Consider the following 24,534-nt stretch of genomic DNA (forward strand, 5'->3'; position numbering starts at 1 on the left):
ACTGTCCATAGCTCATATTTCACTGAATCGTACACCAAGACACTCTACGATCCACAAAACAACTTCCTGATGTTTCTTTTCAAAGGTTATCATCCATTTATTTAAAAAAAAACAGAAATACTAAAGCAACTCGTAAAAATATACCACATAGTACAAACCATAACAATCTCCATAAATCTTCATCACATATCAAATTAGAAAAACAGTAAAAAAACAAGGAAATGAGCCATGGTACACGGATAAATGAACAATATTTAAACCTCAACACATCCCTTTCACAAAGTGTGAGTGCTTTGTTTAACGAAACAGTTGATTGTACAAAATATTTCTTATTCTCAAGTTTGCAAATAGATTGCAAACTGCTTACTCATTACCACCAACCACGACTCCCAGAAGATCACATAATGGATAAATATATCTATAGTGCTTCTGATGCAGTTTATAAAAGCAATGTTTTTATGTTGAGCAAAATCATGCACTGCTTGTTATTAATCATGGCAGCATGCCTACCAGAACAACATACATGTCTTTCTTAGGTAGATGATTAGGGCACATCTCTGTATGGATGTGTAAATCCATTCTAAAATATTTAATGTATGGTATATAGGAGGTTTTGTCTTCATATATAGTGCTAACAGGAAGTCGTTAATGTGCCACAAATTTAAACTGAAGCATACAAAAAATGGATGGATTTGAATGCTTGAGTTAATCTCAGCCACTGATAATGACTTGGGCCGCATCGAGATCCATTATTATTTTGTGCACGGTGTCACCTCAGTTTGGACCCAGCTATAAGCAAATCGGTCTTGACCCCGCTCCAATCGGAACAATCCAGTCCGAAATGTCAAGCCAGGTCCTCCCTGAACCACGAGCAACCCAGGACTGGTTCACCCTAGTAATGAGCTTATCAGCTGGGTGCAGCTTAGTTCCAGTGACACAGTGGTCACAGGACAGTCGACTGGGAATACCCCTCCCATTTAGGGTGACAAACTAAAGCAGTGGTTCTTAACATTTGGACTTCTATGAACCCCTATTGATTCATTACTGGACTCTGGGGACCCCCACTGAATCATTACTGCAATCCAGGGACCCCACTAAACCATTACTGGAATCCTCTATGAACCCCTATTGATTCATTACTGGAATCTAAGGACCACACTAAATCATTATTGGAATACGGGGACCCCACTGAATCATTACTGGAATCCAGGGACACCCACTGGGTCTTGGATGCTGGGCACCCCCAGCCTAACCAATTTTTATGATGTGAACATCAAACATATACACACACAAATAAGTACACTCCATAGCAATGCTCAAATATTGAAATATATTGTTTGTTTCACAACCAAACATAGAAAAGATTTTCACAGTTTCAATTCTGTTTCTTTATTTGTGTATACATTAGTAACTTTAATGTATACATTTTAATATTATTACATTTTCTAACAAAGTAATGGACCCCATGAGTGGGCCGCGCAGGCAGCCAGGGTCCTGGGACAACAGTTTAAGACCCACTGCACTAAATTATACAAAAAAGTGACGGATGGAATGCCTGAATTAATCTCAGCCACTGATGGCCACCCTAAGTGTCATGGGTATCCCCATACGTGAGTCCCATGCTCACTATATCACTGGAACCAAGCAGTAACCCATAACTAGGGCGCAAGCGGTCCTGGGTTGCTTGTGTTGTGGTACAGGAAGGGCCCGGTTTGGTGGTTAGGGCTGGACAGATCGCATGGTGAGCGGGGTCAAGACTGATTTGTATGTGGCTGGGTCCCAACTGAGGTGACATGATGAGCAAAAGAATGATGGCTTGGAATGCTACCTGAGTTATTACTAGTGTTCAGACTTAATGCAAGCAGCCTCCTGTCACCTTTTGTGTGTTTCACAGCTTTAAACTGGGCATGAGATAGGATCCAATCGTTTTTTCTTTTAGATCCAAAATATCAACAGCTTAATGTAATTTTCAGCAGCCCACTACCCTACATCCCATTACCTATGGTTTCCTCTTCTCCAAATGATGCCAAATGAGATCCTGAATTTTCCTTGGTTATCAGATGTTGCTAAGTAAGAAAGGCACCCATGGCAGCATTCCATCCTGAGACACATTCCACGTCCTGGCAATAAGGAAGCCCCAACTATTGTGAAGTATCCTCATGGAGGCATGCAACATAAGAAATATTATTTTTGCAGATTTTCATTTTGAGAGGAGTTTATATTTTCTGTCTTTGTGTTTGAAATGGCAACACAGAACTTAAACGATTACACCTAGCTTAAAATCAGTGCTTAATTTGTAAGAAAAAAAATGAAACACATGGCCCCAAATATTTCTAAGAACCCCATCGTCAGTACCTGTCATATACTTAGGCCCATATTTAGGCCAGTTGCATCATACTTGCACCATACAATGTAGTGCATGCACGACAATCCTCAAAAAAGCGATTTATGACACCACGCAAGTCCACCTTGTGTTGCCCTACGTGGCTTTATAAATCTGGAGTAACAATGCAGTGCAGATCGCCACATTGCGTTATTCTGCCCCAGGGAGGCATCCCATGGGTGCTGCTTGGGTGTTATCACACACAACCCATTGATTTTGACGGATTCCTACATTTACCAGAAGAGGTGGATCTAGGAATGTGCCAAAATGCTACTTCTTCCCAGGTGAGGCATAACGAGAATGCTCGTTTTTTCCTCTTTCTGTGTGTGCTTCATTATTAGGAAAATGCCTCAGAGAGAAAGACGTAAACACCTCAGGGGATTGTTTATGTACAGGAAAGTACCCCTTTCTGCACAAAACAATCCTCCTTACAACACAGGCACTCCTGCACAATGGTGCAAGGGTGCCTACTTTGGCGCTAGGCTGCGAAAATGGCACCAGCGCAGGGACAAAGGTTGAGGCCCATATTTATACTTTTTGACGCTAAACTGCGCTAACGCAGTTTAGCGTCAAAAAGTTTTGCGCCGGCTAACGCCATTCTGAAGCGCCATGCGGGCGCCGTATTTATTGAATGGCGTTAGCCGGCGCAAGCAGACCGGCGCTGCCTGGTGTGCGCGAGAAAAACCACGTACACCAGGCAGCGCCGGCGTAGGGGGAAAATGGCGCATGGGCGTCTTAAAATGGGGCAAGTCAGGTTACGTCGAAAAAATCGTCGTAACCCGACTTGCGCCATTTATTTTCGACGCCCATCCCCCATCAACATGACTCCTATCATTGTAAAGATAGGAGTCATGCCCCCTTGCCCAATGGCCATGCCCAGGGGACTTCTGTCCCCTGGGCATGGTCATTGGGCATAGTGGCATGTAGGGGGGCACAAATCAGGCCCCCCTATGCCAAAAAAAAATATTAAAAAAAAATATAAAAATACTTACCTGAATGTCCCTGGGGTGGGTCCCTCCGTCCTTGGGTGTCCTCCTGGGGTGGGCAAGGGCGGCAGGGGGGGTCCCTGGGGGTAGGGGAGGGCACTGTGGGCTCATTTTGAGCCCACTTGTCCCTTAACGCCATGCCTGACCCAGGCGTTAAAAAGCGGCGCAAATGCGCCGTTTTTAGCCACGCCCACTCCCGGGCGTCTCTTTTGCCCGGGAGTATAAATACCACGTAAAGGCCTGGGAGTCATTTTTTAGACGGGAACGCCTCCCTTGCATATCATTAACGCAAGGAAGGGGTTCACGCTAAAAAATGACGCACATTCCGGGAACTTTGGCGCTATTCGCCTCTAACGCCATAGTATAAATATGGCGTTAGTTGGCGTTAGTTTAGCGTCGAATTTGCGTCGAAAAAAACGACGCAAATTCGGCGCAAACGGAGTATAAATACGGCCCTGAATGCGCTGTATTCCGTTTAACAAGACTGCCCTTTCCCTGTGACAGTGCAGCGCAGCAAGGAGACTTGCTTTGCTGCGCCACATTCTCATAAATATGCCCCTTAGCTGCATACGCCTTATGCCTCTTTCTTTCACCATATTGCACTCTTGCAGGTTGTTTTTCAGCCCTGCGTTCTCTGTGTTTCAGTGCTTTCCTATTTTACTCCCTGTTTCTCTCTATTCTTTCCTACTCTGGGTCAGACAGGCTAAAACATAAGTCCTAGTCCCCAAAAATAAGTTCTGCTGCCCAATGTCTGCACCTCCCTGCACTAATTAAGTAATGTATAAAGTAAACCCTTCCGAAAAATGTGCATGAAACTTGTCGTGTTACTGATTTTGACGTTGCCACAGTGCCATTAAAACCAGAACTGGTCGGCGGGAAGACGTGGATTATCGCAGGTTAATCCTCACGTAGACTAAACGCGAGCGCCCACGTCACGAGCATCACAGGCTGTCATCACGTACGTCGAACGAAGATGAGATCTGTAACAGCTTGTAGGAGCCCTGAATCAAAAGCTTAATATACGAGGCGGCAAAACCTCCGCAGCTGTGGCTTGCTGGGATTTATCAATAGGAATTGAAGTTCTGCTGTATTTAAAAAAACCGCTCCATCAGTGCGATGAGAGGAGAAAATGTATGCTGTAAAGATTACCTGACAGCAGCGGCGGATGTTCACGATACTCAGGTAGTGTTTAATTTCAGGATATATATACAAAAACATTATATTGGGGCTCTCAAGCGCCTAAACGAAAGTGCAGGGGGCAGTTTTTAAATGTATTTGCCAGAACTCAACGCTAGGCACGAGCCTACGAATGTGTTTTTAACACAAACTTGACACAACAATGCAATCACTTACATACAGAATATGGCATTGAGATGCCAATTAGGTGTAGCTATCAGTGTAGCGGGTACAGCAGCACCGAGTCCTAGAGGTGATGGACCCAATGCTTCCCATTTATGTTTTTTTTTTTTTTGGTACAACCCAAACCCAGAATGTCTTTTCCCTTGCATTAGGGCCAAGTGCTTATGTAAAGATTTCAAGAGCACAGTCCTCTCTGTGCCTTTCTACCCCCCGGGAGTCCTGCACTGGCAAGATTTAGTTTTCATTTTTTACAATTTAATACATTCGACTGCCTTGCTTCTCCCTAGAAGTACAGTTAATTGGTGCATTCTCGCGCGAGCTACAAAGTCACGGTCAATAGATCCTAATAATGTCCATCAACTAGCGCGAAAAGCCCACTTGTCTTTTATTATTCTCACGAATCATCAATTCACAGGCAGCCTTCATTAATTTTAATGTACTGTTCATAAGCACGTAGTCATGGGGGGACCGTAAAAGTGAAACTAGCCTGAGTGATGACTTGTACGTTATAAAAGTAGCTGAAATATGTCATGTACATAGACCAAGAAATAGTTACAAAATAGCGTGATGTTGAATTTACCACTTGTACCAGGCAGCCTGCCAATGCAGACGAATGTGACTAGGTCTGTGCACTAGATTCATGAGAAAAACCCTGGAATATACATTGGACTTGGGACAGGCTTATTTTCAGTGACGTGCATGGGAAAATGTCATAAGCATGCCATGGCCTGACCTCTCCCAGAAGGAAAATCCTAACACTGAAATAGTTGGCAAAAGTCTTACAATGGGATTAAGAAATAAAACGCGAGTCTTTTTTCTTGATTTCTTTGCATTTCGTCCAAATGGATGAACACTATCGCCAACAGCAGATGCAAGCAGTGTCCACATTCCAAAAACCATGTGCGACCAAGGAACTGGGGGCGTCAAACAAATGACCTTCTAAACCGCAATGAACTGAAAATGCTCTTTGATTTGTGGGAAAATATCAGGATCTTAGTTTCCCTTAGAATTCTTTTTCTGTATGACCTTTAGCTTCCTTATCTTTGAACAAAAAGAAAAAAGGGAGCACACTGCCTCACACTCCAACAAAAAGTTAGCCCCAATGCATCATGGTAAATGCAGTCACTTCGTTTTGTGTTGAAAAAGTAATCAAAAGTCTTTCACCTAAGTAGGTGCAGCAAGTGCTGTATATCTCTGGACACATGTTTCTAGGTTTAGCCCGTCATCAGCAGAGAGCAGCCAAGTCTGTGGGGTTGCTTGAAATGCCGCCAAAAGTCTTCTCAGGTTTATGTACCACTCACTGGCGCACAGGTGCCTCACCAGAGCTCGTCAGCTCGTTAACTCAAGTGAGCAGTCATTGGACAAAAAGAAAAAAGGGAGCACACTGCCTCACACTCCAGCAAAAAGTTAGCCCCAATGCATCATGGTAAATGCAGTCACTTCGTTTTGTGTTGAAAAAGTAATCAAAAGTCTTTCACCTAAGTAGGTGCAGCAAGTGCTGTGTATCTCTGGACACGTGTTTCTAGGTTTAGCCCGTCATCAGCAGAGAGCAGCCAAGTCTGTGGGGTTGCTTGAAATACTGCCAAAAGTCTTCTCAGGTGTATGTACCACTCACTGGTGCACAGGTGCCTCACCAGAGCTCGTCAGCTCGTTAGCTCAAGGGAGCAGTCATTGGACAAAAGGAAAAAAGGGAGCACACTGCCTCACACTCAAGCAAAAAGTTAGCCCCAATGCATCATGGTAAATGCAGTCACTTCGTTTTGTGCTGAAAAAGTAATCAAAAGTCTTTCACCTAAGTAGGTGCAGCAAGTGCTGTGTATCTCTGGACATGTGTTTCTAACTTTTTGCTTGAGTGTGAGGCAGTGTGCTCCCTTTTTTCTTTTTGTCCAATGACTTCTCCCTTGAGCTAACGAGCTGACGAGCTCTGGAGAGGCACCTGTGCGCCAGTGAGTGGTACATAAACCTGAGAAGACGTTTGGCGGCATTTCAAGCAACCCCACAGACTTGGCTGCTCTCTGCTGATGACGGGCTAACCCTAGAAACACGTGTCCAGAGATACACAGCACTTGCTGCACCTACTTAGGTGAAAGACTTTCGATTACTTTTTCAGCACAAAACGAAGTGACTGCATTTACCATGATGCATTGGGGCTAACTTTTTGCTTGAGTGTGAGGCAGTGTGCTCCCTTTTTTCTTTTTGTCCAATGACTGCTCCCTTGAGCTAACGAGCTGACGAGCTCTGGAGAGGCACCTGTGCGCCAGTGAGTGGTACATAAACCTGAGAAGACTTTTGGCGGCATTTCAAGCAACCCCACAGACTTGGCTGCTCTCTGCTGATGACGGGCTAAACCTAGAAACACGTGTCCAGAGATACACAGCACTTGCTGCACCTGCTTAGGTGAAAGACTTTTGATTACTTTTTCAGCACAAAACGAAGTGACTGCATTTACCATGATGCATTGGGGCTAACTTTTTGCTTGAGTGTGAGGCAGTGTGCTCCCTTTTTTCTTTTTGTCCAATGACTGCTCCCTTGAGCTAACGAGCTGACGAGCTCTGGAGAGGCACCTGTGCGCCAGTGAGTGGTACATAAACCTGAGAAGACTTTTGGTGGCATTTCAAGCAACCCCACAGACTTTGCTGCTCTCTGCTGATGACGGGCTAAACCTAGAAACACGTGTCCAGAGATACACAGCACTTGCTGCACCTACTTAGGTGAAAGACTTTTGATTACTTTTTCAGCACAAAACGAAGTGACTGCATTTACCATGATGCATTGGGGCTAACTTTTGCTTGAGTGTGAGGCAGTGTGCTCCCTTTTTTCTTTTTGTCCAATGACTGCTCCCTTTAGCTAACGAGCTGACGAGCTCTGGAGAGGCACCTGTGCGCCAGTGAGAGGTACATAAACCTGAGAAGACTTATCGCGGCATTTCAAGCAACCCCACAGACTTGGATGCTCTCTGCTGATGACGGGCTAAACCTAGAAACACGTGTCCAGAGATACACAGCACTTGCTGCACCTACTTAGGTGAAAGACTTTTGATTACTTTTTCAGCACAAAACGAAGTGACTGCATTTACCATGATGCATTGGGGCTAACTTTTTGCTTGAGTGTGAGGCAGTGTGCTCCCTTTTTTCTTTTTGTCCAATGACTGCTCCCTTGAGCTAACGAGCTGACGAGCTCTGGAGAGGCACCTGTGCGCCAGTGAGTGGTACATAAACCTGAGAAGACTTTTGGCGGCATTTCAAGCAACCCCACAGACTTGGCTGCTCTCTGCTGATGACGGGCTAAACCTAGAAACACGTGTCCAGAGATACACAGCACTTGCTGCACCTACTTAGGTGAAAGACTTTTGATTACTTTTTCAGCACAAAACGAAGTGACTGCATTTACCATGATGCATTGGGGCTAACTTTTTGCTTGAGTGTGAGGCAGTGTGCTCCCTTTTTTCTTTTTGTCCAATGACTGCTCCCTTGAGCTAACGAGCTGACGAGCTCTGGAGAGGCACCTGTGCGCCAGTGAGTGGTACATAAACCTGAGAAGGCTTTTTACGGCATTTCAAGCAACCCCACAGACTTGGCTGCTCTCTGCTGATGACGGGCTAAACCTAGAAACACGTGTCCAGAGATACACAGCACTTGCTGCACCTACTTAGGTGAAAGACTTTTGATTACTTTTTCAGCACAAAACGAAGTGACTGCATTTACCATGATGCATTGGGGCTAACTTTTTGCTTGAGTGTGAGGCAGTGTGCTCCCTTTTTTCTTTTTGTCCAATGACTGCTCCCTTGAGCTAACGAGCTGACGAGCTCTGGAGAGGCACCTGTGCGCCAGTGAGTGGTACATAAACCTGAGAAGACTTTTGGCGGCATTTCAAGAAACCCCACAGACTTGGCTGCTCTCTGCTGATGACGGGCTAAACCTAGAAACACGTGTCCAGAGATACACAGCACTTGCTGCACCTACTTAGGTGAAAGACTTTTGAGTACTTTTTCAGCACAAAACGAAGTGACTGCATTTACCATGATGCATTGGGGCTAACTTTTTGCTTGAGTGTGAGGCAGTGTGCTCCCTTTTTTCTTTTTGTCCAATGACTGCTCCCTTGAGCTAACGAGCTCTGGAGAGGCACCTGTGCGCCAGTGAGTGGTACATAAACCTGAGAAGACTTTTGGGGGCATTTCAAGCAACCCCACAGACTTGGCTGCTCTCTGCTGATGACGGGCTAAACCTAGACACACGTGTCCAGAGATACACAGGACTTGCTGCACCTACTTAGGTGAAAGACTTTTGATTACTTTTTCAGCACAAAACGAAGTGACTGCATTTACCATGATGCATTGGGGCTAACTTTTTGCTTGAGTGTGAGGCAGTGTGCTCCCTTTTTTCTTTTTGTCCAATGACTGCTCCCTTGAGCTAACGAGCTGACGAGCTCTGGAGAGGCACCTGTGCGCCAGTGAGTGGTACATAAACCTGAGAAGACGTTTGGCGGCATTTCAAGCAACCCCACAGACTTGGCTGCTCTCTGCTGATGACGGGCTAAACCTAGAAACACGTGTCCTGAGATACACAGCACTTGCTGCACCTGCTTAGGTGAAAGACTTTTGATTACTTTTTCAGCACAAAACGAAGTGACTGCATTTACCATGATGCATTGGGGCTAACTTTTTGCTTGAGTGTGAGGCAGTGTGCTCCCTTTTTTCTTTTTGTCCAATGACTGCTCCCTTGAGCTAACGAGCTGACGAGCTCTGGAGAGGCACCTGTGCGCCAGTGAGTGGTACATAAACCTGAGAAGACTTTTGGCGGCATTTCAAGCAACCCCACAGACTTGGCTGCTCTCTGCTGATGACGGGCTAAACCTAGAAACACGTGTCCAGAGATACACAGCACTTGCTGCACCTACTTAGGTGAAAGACTTTTGATTACTTTTTCAGCACAAAACGAAGTGACTGCATTTACCATGATGCATTGGGGCTAACTTTTTGCTTGAGTGTGAGGCAGTGTGCTCCCTTTTTTCTTTTTGTCCAATGACTGCTCCCTTGAGCTAACGAGCTGACGTGCTCTGGAGAGGCACCTGTGCGCCAGTGAGAGGTACATAAACCTGAGAAGACTTATCGCGGCATTTCAAGCAACCCCACAGACTTGGCTGCTCTCTGCTGATGACGGGCTAAACCTAAAAACACGTGTCCAGAGATACACAGCACTTGCTGCACCTACTTAGGTGAAAGACTTTTGATTACTTTTTCAGCACAAAACGAAGTGACTGCATTTACCATGATGCATTGGGGCTAACTTTTTGCTTGAGTGTGAGGCAGTGTGCTCCCTTTTTTCTTTCTGTCCAATGACTGCTCCCTTGAGCTAACGAGCTGACGAGCTCTGGAGAGGCACCTGTGCGCCAGTGAGTGGTACATAAACCTGAGAAGACTTTTGGCGGCATTTCAAGCAACCCCACAGACTTGGCTGCTCTCTGCTGATGACGGGCTAAACCTAGAAACACGTGTCCAGAGATACACAGCACTTGCTGCACCTACTTAGGTGAAAGACTTTTGATTACTTTTTCAGCACAAAACGAAGTGACTGCATTTACCATGATGCATTGGGGCTAACTTTTTGCTTGAGTGTGAGGCAGTGTGCTCCCTTTTTTCTTTTTGTCCAATGACTGCTCCCTTGAGCTGACGAGCTCTGGAGAGGCACCTGTGCGCCAGTGAGTGGTACATAAACCTGAGAAGAATTTTGGCGGCATTTCAAGCAACCCCACAGACTTGGCTGCTCTCTGCTGATGACGGGCTAAACCTAGAAACACGTGTCCAGAGATACACAGCACTTGCTGCACCTACTTAGGAGAAAGACTTTTGATTACTTTTTCAGCACAAAACGAAGTGACTGCATTTACCATGATGCATTGGGGCTAACTTTTTGCTTGAGTGTGAGGCAGTGTGCTCCCTTTTTTCTTTTTGTCCAATGACTGCTCCCTTGAGCTGACGAGCTCTGGAGAGGCACCTGTGCGCCAGTGAGTGGTACATCAACCTGAGAAGACTTTTGGCGGCATTTCAAGCAACCCCACAGACTTGGCTGCTCTCTGCTGATGACGGGCTAAACCTAGAAACACGTGTCCAGAGATACACAGCACTTGCTGCACCTACTTAGGTGAAAGACTTTTGATTACTTTTTCAGCACAAAACGAAGTGACTGCATTTACCATGATGCATTGGGGCTAACTTTTTGCTTGAGTGTGAGGCAGTGTGCTCCCTTTTTTCTTTTTGTCCAATGACTGCTCCCTTGAGCTAACGAGCTGACGAGCTCTGGAGAGGCACCTGTGCGCCAGTGAGTGGTACATAAACCTGAGAAGACTTTTGGCGGCATTTCAAGCAACCCCACAGACTTGGCTGCTCTCTGCTGATGACGGGCCTAAACCTAGAAACACGTGTCCAGAGATACACAGCACTTGCTGCACCTACTTAGGTGAAAGACTTTTGATTACTTTTTCAGCACAAAACAAAGTGACTGCATTTACCATGATGCATTGGGGCTAACTTTTTGCTTGAGTGTGAGGCAGTGTGCTCCCTTTTTTCTTTTTGTCCAATGACTGCTCCCTTGAGCTAACGAGCTGACGAGCTCTGGAGAGGCACCTGTGCGCCAGTGAGTGGTACATAAACCTGAGAAGACTTTTGGCGGCATTTCAAGCAACCCCACAGACTTGGCTGCTCTCTGCTGATGACGGGCTAAACCTAGAAACACGTGTCCAGAGATACACAGCACTTGCTGCACCTACTTAGGTGAAAGACTTTTGATTACTTTTTCAGCACAAAACGAAGTGACTGCATTTACCATGATGCATTGGGGCTAACTTTTTGCTTGAGTGTGAGGCAGTGTGCTCCCTTTTTTCTTTTTGTCCAATGACTGCTCCCTTGAGCTAACGAGCTGACGAGCTCTGGAAAGGCACCTGTGCGCCAGTGAGTGGTACATAAACCTGAGAAGACTTTTGGCGGCATTTCAAGCAACCCCACAGAGTTGGCTGCTCTCTGCTGATGATGGGCTAAACCTAGAAACACGTGTCGAGAGATACACAGCACTTGCTGCACCTACTTAGGTGAAAGACTTTTGATTACTTTTTCAGCACAAAACGAAGTGACTGCATTTACCATGATGCATTGGGGCTAACTTTTTGCTTGAGTGTAAGGCAGTGTGCTCCCTTTTTTCTTTTTGTCCAATGACTGCTCCCTTGAGCTAACGAGCTGACGAGCTCTGGAAAGGCACCTGTGCGCCAGTGAGTGGTACATAAACCTGAGAAGACTTTTGGCTGCATTTCAAGCAACCCCACAGACTTGGCTGCTCTCTGCTGATGACGGGCTAAACCTAGAAACACGTGTCCAGAGATACACAGCACTTGCTGCACCTACTTAGGTGAAAGACTTTTGATTACTTTTTCAGCACAAAACGAAGTGACTGCATTTACCATGATGCATTGGGGCTAACTTTTTGCTTGAGTGTGAGGCAGTGTGCTCCCTTTTTTCTTTTTGTCCAATGACTGCTCCCTTGAGCTAACGAGCTGACGAGCTCTGGAGAGGCACCTGTGCGCCAGTGAGTGGTACATAAACCTGAGAAGACTTTTGGCGGCATTTCAAGCAACCCCACAGACTTGGCTGCTCTCTGCTGATGACGGGCCTAAACCTAGAAACACGTGTCCAGAGATACACAGCACTTGCTGCACCTACTTAGGTGAAAGACTTTTGATTACTTTTTCAGCACAAAACAAAGTGACTGCATTTACCATGATGCATTGGGGCTAACTTTTTGCTTGAGTGTGAGGCAGTGTGCTCCCTTTTTTCTTTTTGTCCAATGACTGCTCCCTTGAGCTAACGAGCTGACGAGCTCTGGAGAGGCACCTGTGCGCCAGTGAGTGGTACATAAACCTGAGAAGACTTTTGGTGGCATTTCAAGCAACCCCACAGACTTGGCTGCTCTCTGCTGATGACGGGCTAAACCTAGAAACACGTGTCCAGAGATACACAGCACTTGCTGCACCTTCTTAGGTTAAAGACTTTTGATTACTTTTTCAGCACGAAACGAAGTGACTGCATTTACCATGATGCATTGGGGCTAACTTTTTGCTTGAGTGTGAGGCAGTGTGCTCCCTTTTTTCTTTTTGTCCAATGACTGCTCCCTTGAGCTAACGAGCTGACGAGCCCTGGAGAGGCACCTGTGCGCCAGTGAGTGGTACATAAACCTGAGAAGACTTTTGGCGGCATTTCAAGCAACCCCACAGAGTTGGCTGCTCTCTGCTGATGATGGGCTAAACCTAGAAACACGTGTCCAGAGATACACAGCACTTGCTGCACCTACATAGGTGAAAGACTTTTGATTACTTTTTCAGCACAAAACGAAGTGACTGCATTTACCATGATGCATTGGGGCTAACTGTTTGCTTGAGTGTGAGGCAGTGTGCTCCCTTTTTTCTTTTTGTCCAATGACTGCTCCCTTGAGCTAACGAGCTGACGAGCTCTGGAAAGGCACCTGTGCGCCAGTGAGTGGTACATAAACCTGAGAAGACTTTTGGCTGCATTTCAAGCAACCCCACAGACTTGGCTGCTCTCTGCTGATGACGGGCTAAACCTAGAAACATGTGTCCAGAGATACACAGCACTTGCTGCACCTACTTAGGTGAAAGACTTTTGATTACTTTTTCAGCACAAAACGAAGTGACTGCGTTTACCATTATGCATTGGGGCTAACTTTTTGCTTGAGTGTGAGGCAGTGTGCTCCCTTTTTTCTTTTTGTCCAGCTTCCTTATCCTTAACCGGAAGGCCCGATACTCTGGCTGAGTAAATGTATCGAGCCTCAGTGGAGGGCCCTGGATCTACAGGGGAAGTGTAGATGTCCCAGCCGAGCTAGAACTTCCAGGCTAAAAGATTGGTCCCTTCCACCTTCACGCCAGAGGCCGTCCCAAGAACGTCAACTCACACACTGACATTGGAACAGGCCCTCAGAACCCTTAATTTGGGGTAGAGCTGGCATGGTTAGCTGTACAAGAACTTTCTTACAGATTTTTGGATCATCGACCTGAATCCTTACAAACCTAGGTGCTCTAAAGTCATCTTTCTTAGGTTTGGTGTGACACTGGTATACACTGAACTGTGGTTGTTCCTCGGCGTTTATGGAACATAGGGGCATACTTGCAAGAAAGTGGCACATCGGTCCTGATGGGCCACTTTTCTTATGTCACCCCCTACCCCACCTAACGACACCATGGTTGCGCAGTATTGGCAATAAGGTGCAACACGGACGTCATTAGGACAATAACTTCAACATTTTTTAAGCTATTGTGGCGCTTTGCTGCACTAGCGTGAAACATTTTGATGCTAGTGCAGCAAAGAACAGAGAGGCCCATTGATTAAAATTGGTGCGTCATTTTAATGCCTGCTCTGAGCAGGCATTAAAAGTGATGGGAAAATGGCACAGTAAAATGCTGTAAATTTCTCTGCGACATTTTTGCAGGCCTCAATGTGTTGGAATGCCCCCCTCTCGCATACATTATGCCTGGAGCAGGCATAATGTGGTGCAAGGTTTTACAAAGTGGCGCACTGCAAGCATTGCGCCACTTAGTAAATACGGCACACGAGAAAGGCCTCTTTAACGCCACCTTACCATTAAAAAGATTATGCTAGGACAGAGCAAGGTGGTGCTAGGGGCTTGTAAATATGCCCCAAATATGCCCTGGTGTCACTATATTGTCTCAACTACCATTCCACAATCCATGTAGGGCAGTGGTCAATCCATAATGTGTGAGAACTATTCCAAATCCTGCTGCCTTCTGAGGGAGCCAGAGTGCTCTAAATAGCAAACCACCCAGAAGGGTGGCAGAAATACAGATGGACCGTTTTTTAAGCAAGAAATTTTCTCTTTCATTAATGTGAAGTGGGATTATGCTTTTTAAAAAAAACTCTTTATACTGCAATCACTGATCAGTTACCAGTAGGAGCTTACTGACAGCACGTTTGGTATAGCATTGCGAAATCAGCTATCCAAACGTATAAACAGACATAGTTTATCCAAAAATTGGGATGGTAATACTCACATAGAATTCTACAGTTTTGGGTGTTTAGTCAACCCTTCAGTCTTCAGTGGCATTGAATGGAAATACTCGGGTCTAGACAAAGAACATATTGATGAACGCAACTAGGTCGCAAGTCAAGAGTACAACCGGGTAGTCAGCATCTACCCACTATTTCCACCGGGTAGACGCAGTCTACCACGGATGGATTAGGAACTCAAAGCAGCCCTGGCATATTTTGTCACACCAGCCTCATGGGGTGCATATTGAGCCTGACCACTACAAAGGGGCCTTGGGGGTTTTCCAACACCAAGGACTTTTGGGAAAAATTGCAAAAACTGTATGTTATACAACATATTTTTAATTATATACTCAATTGAATTAGTTTTTAAAGCATAGTAAATGATGACCATCGCCCTCTAACAGTGCCTGTTATTTCTCCATTGCCCCTCTCTCAGATGTATTTCATTTGTTTATAGTGCCTGTCTTACCAGCATAGGGTGTTGGAGCACTTTGCATCACACACATACAGAGACAACGAATCATACATGTGTAAATCAATGTATAGAAAACGTTGATAAAGAAGACTGCAAGGTGTAGGATTCACATATCATCCATTCTGGTAGGTATTTTGTACGAGTGCTGGGTCTGGGGAAGCATAAACTCAGGATTCAGAATAAAACACAGTGGTTTTAGCAAAATTAGGATAAGCAAAGACTGGGAAAAATATAACTTTCTAAACTGTACCACGCAGTTTGCATGCAGCTCTTTGATGGCGGTTCACACCTCACTATGCTAGATTATGATTGTAACTTGTGAACTGCACAGTAACAAAAGGAGCTCTGTGACAAAAGCAGTATCCCACTGAGCTATGCACATAAATACTGTTCTGTGAGCTGCATAGTATATATTTGTTGCGGCAGGAATATAACCCTCTGTTTTACCTTAGATTATTTAAAATTGCCACTAGACAAAACCTGATCTCTCTCCAGCAGGTACTTTAATCACCAGAGTTTTATTGTTGCCTATAAACTGCTGGATATGCAAGAAACTCTGAAATGTTTTTACAACTGCTGGACTGCTACAAAACCGGCACCCAGTAACAAAAGTGCCCCCCACCCTTCTATCATCCTGGGGAAAAACCCAATGCCCAGTATGTCCAGTACAGCCTTGCAGTCTACCCGGTCAAGAGTTTGGGCCCCATGGAAATATGCTTAACCAGTCCACGTGTAACACACATTCATCAGCACCTGCATGTTGTCTGCTTTGTTCCGAGCAGCAATGTGCCAACGGAAATGGGGCTTATCAAATTCCAGCTGGGTCCACAACAAAGGCCGAAGTTAAGGGGCCATCAGGCCTCCTTTTGTTGAAGTATCCTAGCTTGGAGCTATTGGGTGCCTCACACCTAAATGCAGTGGATGGGAAGCAAAGGCACACAGCTTATCTCCACACAGGTACTTAAGAAAAACATGATTTTTACTTTGTTATAAAAGATATTCATGAACTGTAAGAATGTCAGATGTGTTGGTCTCTACCGGTATAGTCACAAATAACAAATTTAATACCAATATTTTGTTTATTTCTTTTATAGCATTGTAGCGCTACTCATCCCAATGTATGGTGTCAGAGTCCTTTACATCAGACATACATATTATATATTGGCAATAAATCATATGTGGGTCAATCAATGTACAGGGTGTGTTACATAAGACAGTAAGGGCTACAGGGTATAGGAGAAGGTGAAGGACAATGCCATTCATTGCTCACTGTGCTATATTAGAAGGATTACAATTTATGAACTGCAAGTAAGAAAAGGATCTTTGTGCTAAAAGCAGTAACCCACTTACCCAGTTACATAAAATACAAATCTGTTATCTGTGTCTTACAGAATGTGCTTTGCAGGAGACACATTAACCCTCTATGTTACTTTGATTAAAAACTGAGACTAGATAACACACAGATCTCTCCAGCAAATACATTAACCTCCAGAGTTATTTTACTATTATTATTATTACTCCCTGAGACTTAGATGAAACACAAATTTCTCTGCAGCAGGTACCTTAACCCATAATATATTTTAATTTTTAAAATGCACACTTTGCTATCAAATAAGCAGAACAAATTTACTGTCACATTTCTCCTTGTTGCCAGTTTCTTTTCCACAGAGTTTAAATAAATTAATGTAAAAGTTGAGGCCCAGATTTTGTGTCAGGGTTGTGTCACTTTCTTGGCACAACCCTGAAGCAAAATCTAATTTGTTAAATATTGTAATGCTCAAGTGTACTCATGATAGACCTTCTAAACATATATCTGAGGTCTTAAGATCTGTTGTCACTTCTTGTGATGTCAGTTCTTGAGAGGTCAAGGGCTGTGATGCTACTCCCTGTGAATCCACGTGTGAGGTTGTGCGCTGTGATGTCACATGTATAATGTGGTTAATCCTCCATTGCTTTTTTAGGACTTTTGCCTTACACAAAACTGTGCATTTTGTGACACTGATAACTTAGGGGTACATTGTGATTTATCTTACATCCCTGCAAGCCTGGTGTCCTCCTCATGCCCAGATAATGAAGAAAATAATTTTATTTGGAATCAGTTGCATTATACAAATCCTTAGTGTCTCATAGGGACTTTGACATTCTTGACATCAGTGCTCGGATGCTTCTTGGGAAGCAGCTGTGCAATTTACAAATGACATTCTTTCATTAATTCCTCAGATATCTAAAATTGAGGGTGATTTGTTAACTAGAGAAACTAAGGTCAACCTATAAGTGATGTAACACAGACACAAAAAATTGGAATGGAATGCTACCCAGTAGAATTCTCATTAATCAAGAAGCAATGGCTCAGGCAGGTCAATTCTTTGTTTTTTGGATGTATAAATAAAATAGGTGCCTGTTAGATAAAATATCTTGAGCAAAGTTTGTGTATAAATGGTTAGGCAATGTTTTGTTAATTTATCAATCTTTAAAGCTTTCTGAAATTGCTAACATTTTGCCTTCACAACATGTTGGTGGGCAAATTATAATTTCCCACAACTCTATTTAGTGTGTTTATTTGGACGAATACCCATAACAGATGCAACATAATACAATGCACCACTTGCAAAATATAATATTATAAATACTGTTGGAGGAGGCATCACAACCTCACAAAAAGACCGGAAAATGTTTTGCTACATCCCTCTTGACATGAAGTCAGAGTCTATTCACTGAATTCAAAGTGGTTGCAAAATTAAAGGAGTTACTTATGCATATAGGGGAAGCTCTACCAAACACATATATATGATATTGAATTGCCATTACCACAAATTCCTGAATCATCTAACCATTTTATTTCTTCAAATGTAACTTCAGTCATTTTTTCCAGCTTTAACAGCTCAAAGCTAACACTTGACAGCTTCTGTCTTCTTCTTTCTATTAGGTTACACATTTCAAGTGGAAGGGGCATCACCTTAGTGTGCTTAAAGGGATGCAAATAGTACTTTGTTAATTCATTGGCAGTCTCCAGAGGATTAAAACTCTTTCTCTCTCTCTCTCTCTCCCGCTCTCTCTCTCACACACACACACCTTTAAAGGTTATTTTCTGTGCCATCTGACCTTACTATGAAGATTGGTGGTGTTCTGCCACTCCCTGAGGAGGCTTTACATTACACAAACAATCCATAGTATTTTTATATGCTACACCCTTTGGTTGGAAAGTAAAACAAAGGAAACTATGGCAAAGTCAAAAAGTCGCACCGGTGGCACTTGGCCACAAGCCTTTTGACTCAGCCAAAGATTGATTTGTTTTGCCAGTCGTTATAAAAAAAGATTGTACAAGATGGCCACAGTTTCAACATGCATGGTGGCCATTTTTTAATAGGTTTTCTTAGTGTATAATAAAAAGAATTATAAGACATCTTGTAATAATTTAAAAGCCAATACGTATGCCCACATTGTATGCATGGGGGATGGCAGTATGGGAGGGCAAGAGGAGGCACAGGGAGATTGGGAAAGTTGAACAAAAGAGCAGCAGGCAGGAAAGGTGGGGAAAACAGCAACATGAAAAAAGTAGTAGCAACTGAAGGGGGAGTAGAGAAAATGGTCTCTCTTGTCCTACAATACAAGGCCTTGACCTTAGCAGTGGAAAGATGCATCATTTCAGCAAAACCAAAATATTATGAAACAGTAGTGCTCCTCTTGGTGAATCAATACACAGGTGGAGACAAGCCATCAAAAGAGAAGTAGAGAGTTGAGATAGACAAGAAAAGCATTGAATCATGAGCAAGGTGAAGGCCTAAAGTCCAATCTCTGTCTTTTGGACACAATATGTCTGCCAACAGACAATAAAGGTTGTCTGTAGGGCAATACCTAAAACCATGGCACGCCACTAGTGCTGGGGCTGGGGCAGAGCCAGCCACATGTCAGGTTTGCATAGCAGTGGAAGAGCCATATCATATACCAGGCCAGGGCGACCGGAGCATAGCCATTCATGCCAGGCTACTTGTGCTGGGAAAGTGCTGGTGAAATTTTAATTTGAAAAAGCTGTGGTGGCGCCATGTGCATGGGAGGTATGCAATGGTGGGGCAGACCCAGTAGCATGGAGGCCAATGGGGCTTGGAAGAGTCAGGGTGGGAGGGACGGCCATTTTACATGCGGAGCCAAACACATGGCAGGCTAAAGGGACAAGGCTCAGCCAGAGAAATGCCAGGTCCCTTGTACTAGGAACCTTCTAGGCAAATGAGACTAGAGTTGAGCCAGCAAAATTACTAACTAGCGAAGATGATAGGCCTCAAGATGGAACCGTATAAGAAAATCATACAATCCCATAATTTTGTCCTCTTTCAACCAATGAGTCAGTCAAATGGCATTTTTTCCTGCAGAGATCAACTGTAATTGTTGACTGTTGGTAATAGGAAGTGGCCTAGTGTAAACTAATTAAGCCCACTCCAATCTTTGGTGAGGGCCCCTTAGTACTTCAATTAGCTTAGTACTCTCAAAAATATTCTGAACCCTTGTGCTAATCTGGCCATAGGGGTGAATGTCCTGTACGGCTGGAATGCAGCCGCCTACTTTTAAGCCTCTGGTGTTAGGAATTCTCGGTGCGTGAGTTGCTCTTTGATTGCACGAAGGAGACATCATTACACTCGGGATTAACCTGGCATTTAGGTTTTGAACAAACTATATTAGTATGAAAACCTGAAACACTCTTAATCAAGCGAAAGAAAAAAAAACATCACTCTTGAGAATAATCTGCCATTTATTTTTGGACCTGTCTATATTACTCTAAAAACCTGAAATAACCCTCCCCCCCCCTTCTGAGTCAAAAAACGTTGTTTAACTGAATATTTACGATCGGAAGGTGCTGCATAAAAGCTGCTGCACACATTTCAAATGGGCTTTATGTGAAATAGGTCTGTAGGTGACAGACCTGCCAGCTTTGAGTGAAATGAACCTATGTGACAGAGGATGAGGATCTGTGGTGGGACAGGGCGTGAAGAAAGGGAGGGGTCCTTGGCCCATTACTGTCTAAGCAACCATGGAGCGGGTGAGGCCGGGAATAGGCGCCATTAATAACCTTAGCGCCCATGGCGAATCATACCCCAAAACACAGGCAAAGGATTTTGAAGCCGCCTCGTATGTCCGTGGAAGGTGAGAGGCCGCTTCTGCATCCCTAATGGGTCGTATGTGCACTGCAGAGCCTCGACACAAGGCCTGGAAACCCACTCTGGGCAGAGGTTTTCCAGCTCACCCTGTGCTCACCTTGTGATATTGGCTCAACCACGTGGAGCGCCCCAATATCGCGCGACACACGGTTCCACCGTGTGATTTGTCAGCTCTGCAAGCAGACAGTGACTCGTGTTCCTCTGCGTGTAGACACAAAGCCGTTATCACCACACGACACACGCAATCCAAGCAGAGAGAGCGAGCTAACACTTGACATTCACGACCGCCTGATTGAACAGATGAATATGGATTTCAATATATATCAAACTTCATAGCGGGAAACAAGCTGGTGAAAAATGAGAAAATTTTAAATGTGTGCATAGCAACGAGAAAACGGCTAGGTTAAAAGCAGCAGTGAAGACCGAAATAATGAAGATATCTTCACTAAGAAATCTCTTCCTTTCTCTTCCTCAGTGTAGAATAAGACTAGTAGAAAACGATCAATAAGGATTTCGAAAATAATTTTCAGTTGTGAAAAACAAATGCATGATTGCACGTTTTGTGAATTAAATCACTATACTGTTTATGTTTTTCAGGTCATTAACTCCTGGGCACAGTGTCGTGGCGAAACTTGAGGCCCTCCCCTGCATAGTACATTGAGGGGCCCCTCCCCGAACTCACTCCGGAGCTCTCAAGCCGGGGTGCTATGATGAGGGGGTTCCTGGAGCTCAGCCCCACCCCCCGCCCCTCTTCCCTCAGCACCACTGGGGCTGTGGGGGGCTTTGTTACGCCGCTGCCTGCGTCAACATGGTTGCAAATATGCAGAAAAGCGCATCAGAACACAAACGGAAGGGATCTTTTGACAAAGACCGAGTAGCAGCACCAGGACAGAGATGCGCCTGACACATAAAAGGGACAAGAACCGCCGCTCAGAGATCATGGCTGGCTCAAAGGGCAGCAGTGTTTGCTGTCCTCGTTCAGAGTTGTGACCACACATGTTCCTCAGGCTCCTGGTCTCCAAGGGGTCATGGGAAGCCTCCTTTAATAGCAAGTGTTTCTGCAACGCTCTCTCCGCTGCTGTCCTAGCTGAAACAATGGGAGCACGTTAAGCCTCCTTTCGCCATGTTGTCGCTTCTCTCTGACATGTAATTCCCTACCAGTAATGCAAGCTAAAGTTGCTTGGGAGGACATTCGAGAAGGGCAGGAGAACACTCCTTGATGAAGAACTAGAGAGACCACGGGTCTGGGCCTCTGGGATATAAGGACATCTATTGGCTCTCCTGGATGGGAGAAGGCAGAGGGATAACATGGGCAGGGTGATTTGTCTCGCTTGGGGCAGACAGAAACAAATCAATCACTCGTCTCGCTCCCACGCATGTGCAGGGTGCCTCTCTGGCTAGGGGTCTCAGCCATGACATGACCAGGGTTTTCCGAACTGATGTTTATTCACCTTTCGAAGCCACTGAGAGCATGCAAGTGCTTGGGCCTCCAACCTGGTTCAAAATATTTGGTCTCCATTAGGCCTACAGCAATAGGGAGGTACCTCCCTTTAAAAATTTGCATGGCTACTGCTTATGCTGCCATCTCCCATTTTTTGCCTGGTTGGCACCATTTTACTCATTTGACAGCATCTCTGCCTCTGACATGTTATATACATTGCTGGGCTTTCTCTGATTAGCCCTCTTTTTAATGCACAGGCACTCAACATCCTGCTTCCTCTTTAGGCTATTCTGTTGTTGTGTGGTTGCCCATATGTCTTAGTCTGAAAAATAATGATAATTTGTGTGCCTATCTCTCACACCTCTTTCTCCATCACCCTGCTAGGCACTATTCCCTAAACAAGGGCATATCTATTGTCACTCATGCACAACATCAGAATGCTTTCCACAGTGGATCATAAATAAAATAAAAATCTGCCAAACACTCACTTCCCCATGTGCTTTGCTGCCCCTTATAGGGTTAGCAAACATAATATAAATGCTACATTACAACACAATGAGAAAATAACTGCAGGGCTCATAGTCAGTCTTGTGCGCCCCCTGCCAGTTGCACTGCACATCTTAGGGCCTGACTCACAGTTCAGCAGATGAGTTACTCTATCACAAACATGAGGAATATACTGTTCGCTGTGTTACAAGTGCATTCTATCCAATGGAACTTGTAATATAGTGGACAGGATATCACTCACACTTATGATGGAGTATACCTTCTGCCAAACTCTAAATCAGGTCCTTAGCGTGGCCTTCAACCCCAACCCAACAAGTTTTCTGTGGAGCATAACATAGTGCAGGTGTGAGCTCAAGCTATTTTTGGTAAACTCTCCACTAATGCATTTTTTCCACTATTGCATAACCTCTGCCAATGTATTATTTCTACTAATGCATTTTCTCAATTGGTGTAGGACAGTGGTTCCCAACCTGTGGTCTGGGGACCCTTGGCGTCTGTGATGCCTCCTCAGGGTGTAAGTGTGATTGCTTAGAAAATTAACTAATATTAACAGATTACCAACGAGTATATAAGTTAAATGTCCAAATGTACAATTGACATTTTTAAAATGCACTGTAAATGTCAAGGAATTTGAAATTGAAGGCTAAAAATTAAATTAGTATCCTCAGATTTATTTGTGGAAGCAGTGCAGGTGCATCAAACAGAGTATAGTACGGACAATGTGTGGCTTCAATTGAATTTAGAAAAGCTCAAAACTTCCTTTTAAAATGAACATTTCTATATTTTTTTATTTGTTTGAAAAATAACATGTGCTTTCATTTGTGTATGTGCTTGATGGAATGCTTGTTTCTGTATTTTTGTGTATTGCTTTATGGTTCAAATCTTCAACAATGTTTAGGCCTGGGGCCACGGCTTCCTGTAATGACTCAGTTGGGGGGGGCATGATAATGAATAATGATTCAGTGAGAGTCCCCGGTTTCCAGTAATGATAAACTGGGGATCCACAGAAGTCAAAAGGTTGGGAACCACTGGTGAAGGATAGTCTCTACTTCCACTTTGGAGTGTGCCACGATATGGGGCTTAACAATTTGGAGAATGTGGAGCTGAAAGAATTTGAGAGTGTATGAGTGTATAAATATGTGATTATAGAGTAAGGTATTTAAGTAAAGACTTCTGATTTTGGATTAAAGACTGACATGAGTTACATTTGTTTGTACCAGCGTTGTTATTTAAGACTGTGTAAGGGTTGTTAAACTCCATTGTGGTTTGGTTCTATTTAATACAGATTGGTGCCAGTGGGTCCTGTAGTACTTTGCCTACTTTTCTGCAGAAAAAAATCCCTTTGCCTCTTCCTCGCTTATGCAAAACAGTGTTAACACAATTGTGGTTAGAAACTTCTCCCACTTTCAGAACAGACCGCCATAACTCCACAGAGATTTTGAATATCGCAGGGAATAGTTTAGGACTGGGAAATACCCCATTCTAAAGGGATACCAGAGAATGTTGAAGATTCAGTCCGGAAATATGTTGTTCTGTATTCTAGAAATTACGTAATCAAATGATTTCTATAGTCTTAAAGCTGGATCTCTCTTTCTAAAGATGTGCCTACGGCAGGTCCATGAAGATGAAAAAGAACTACTCCTTTTGGCTGCCGCTATATTAATTTCTATTTCCCCTAGACTTTAATGTAGCCATATGTAAAATCTGTGCCTGATCCAACATGTGCAATGCATAGCAAAACAGACACTGCACAAGGCTCCCCAATGCGTTGTGAATCTCAACATGTTGTAATCTACATTTGTGGGCTTGCAACACGCCCATCTCACGCCCATCACTTTCATTCGTTTCTTAGCCTGTCTTTCAAAATTCCCTTGGTTTCGTAGGTAAATGCTTTGAGCTTGTCCCGCCTGAAGCTGCTTTGTTACCGCCTTAGAGACTGACCCTGGTATATGGATTATTGCACTATCGACCATATACCTTAATGTGGGTGCATTATTTTTTTCTTGTGCCTTGCCGCTTTGCGCTGCATGGTTGTATGTTGTTTCTTCCTCTTCCTTGTTTTGGGCATGCTGCTGTTTCTTTGTGGTGTCTGCGCACAAAGGCTGCAACCTGGAGGGGGTTCTTTTTAATTTATTTGATTTTTTTAAAAAAAGGTTCATATAGCGCA

General features: G+C 44.2%; 1 protein-coding gene and 1 long non-coding RNA gene across 2 annotated transcripts in view; one reads left to right on the forward strand and one right to left on the reverse strand.

Moving 5' to 3' along the window:
* ARHGAP24 (Rho GTPase activating protein 24) overlaps positions 1-24,534 on the reverse strand; it is a 1,380,530-nt gene that overhangs the window by 582,345 nt on the left and 773,651 nt on the right. The window lies entirely within an intron of this gene.
* LOC138296772 (uncharacterized) lies at positions 4,340-23,573 on the forward strand. The gene is made up of 2 exons (XR_011203896.1): positions 4,340-4,551; positions 21,017-23,573. It is a non-coding gene; the product is annotated as an uncharacterized lncRNA (long non-coding RNA).

This window comes from Pleurodeles waltl, chromosome 1_2 (assembly GCF_031143425.1).
Source record: "Pleurodeles waltl isolate 20211129_DDA chromosome 1_2, aPleWal1.hap1.20221129, whole genome shotgun sequence".
Taxonomy (NCBI): Eukaryota; Metazoa; Chordata; class Amphibia; order Caudata; family Salamandridae; genus Pleurodeles; species Pleurodeles waltl.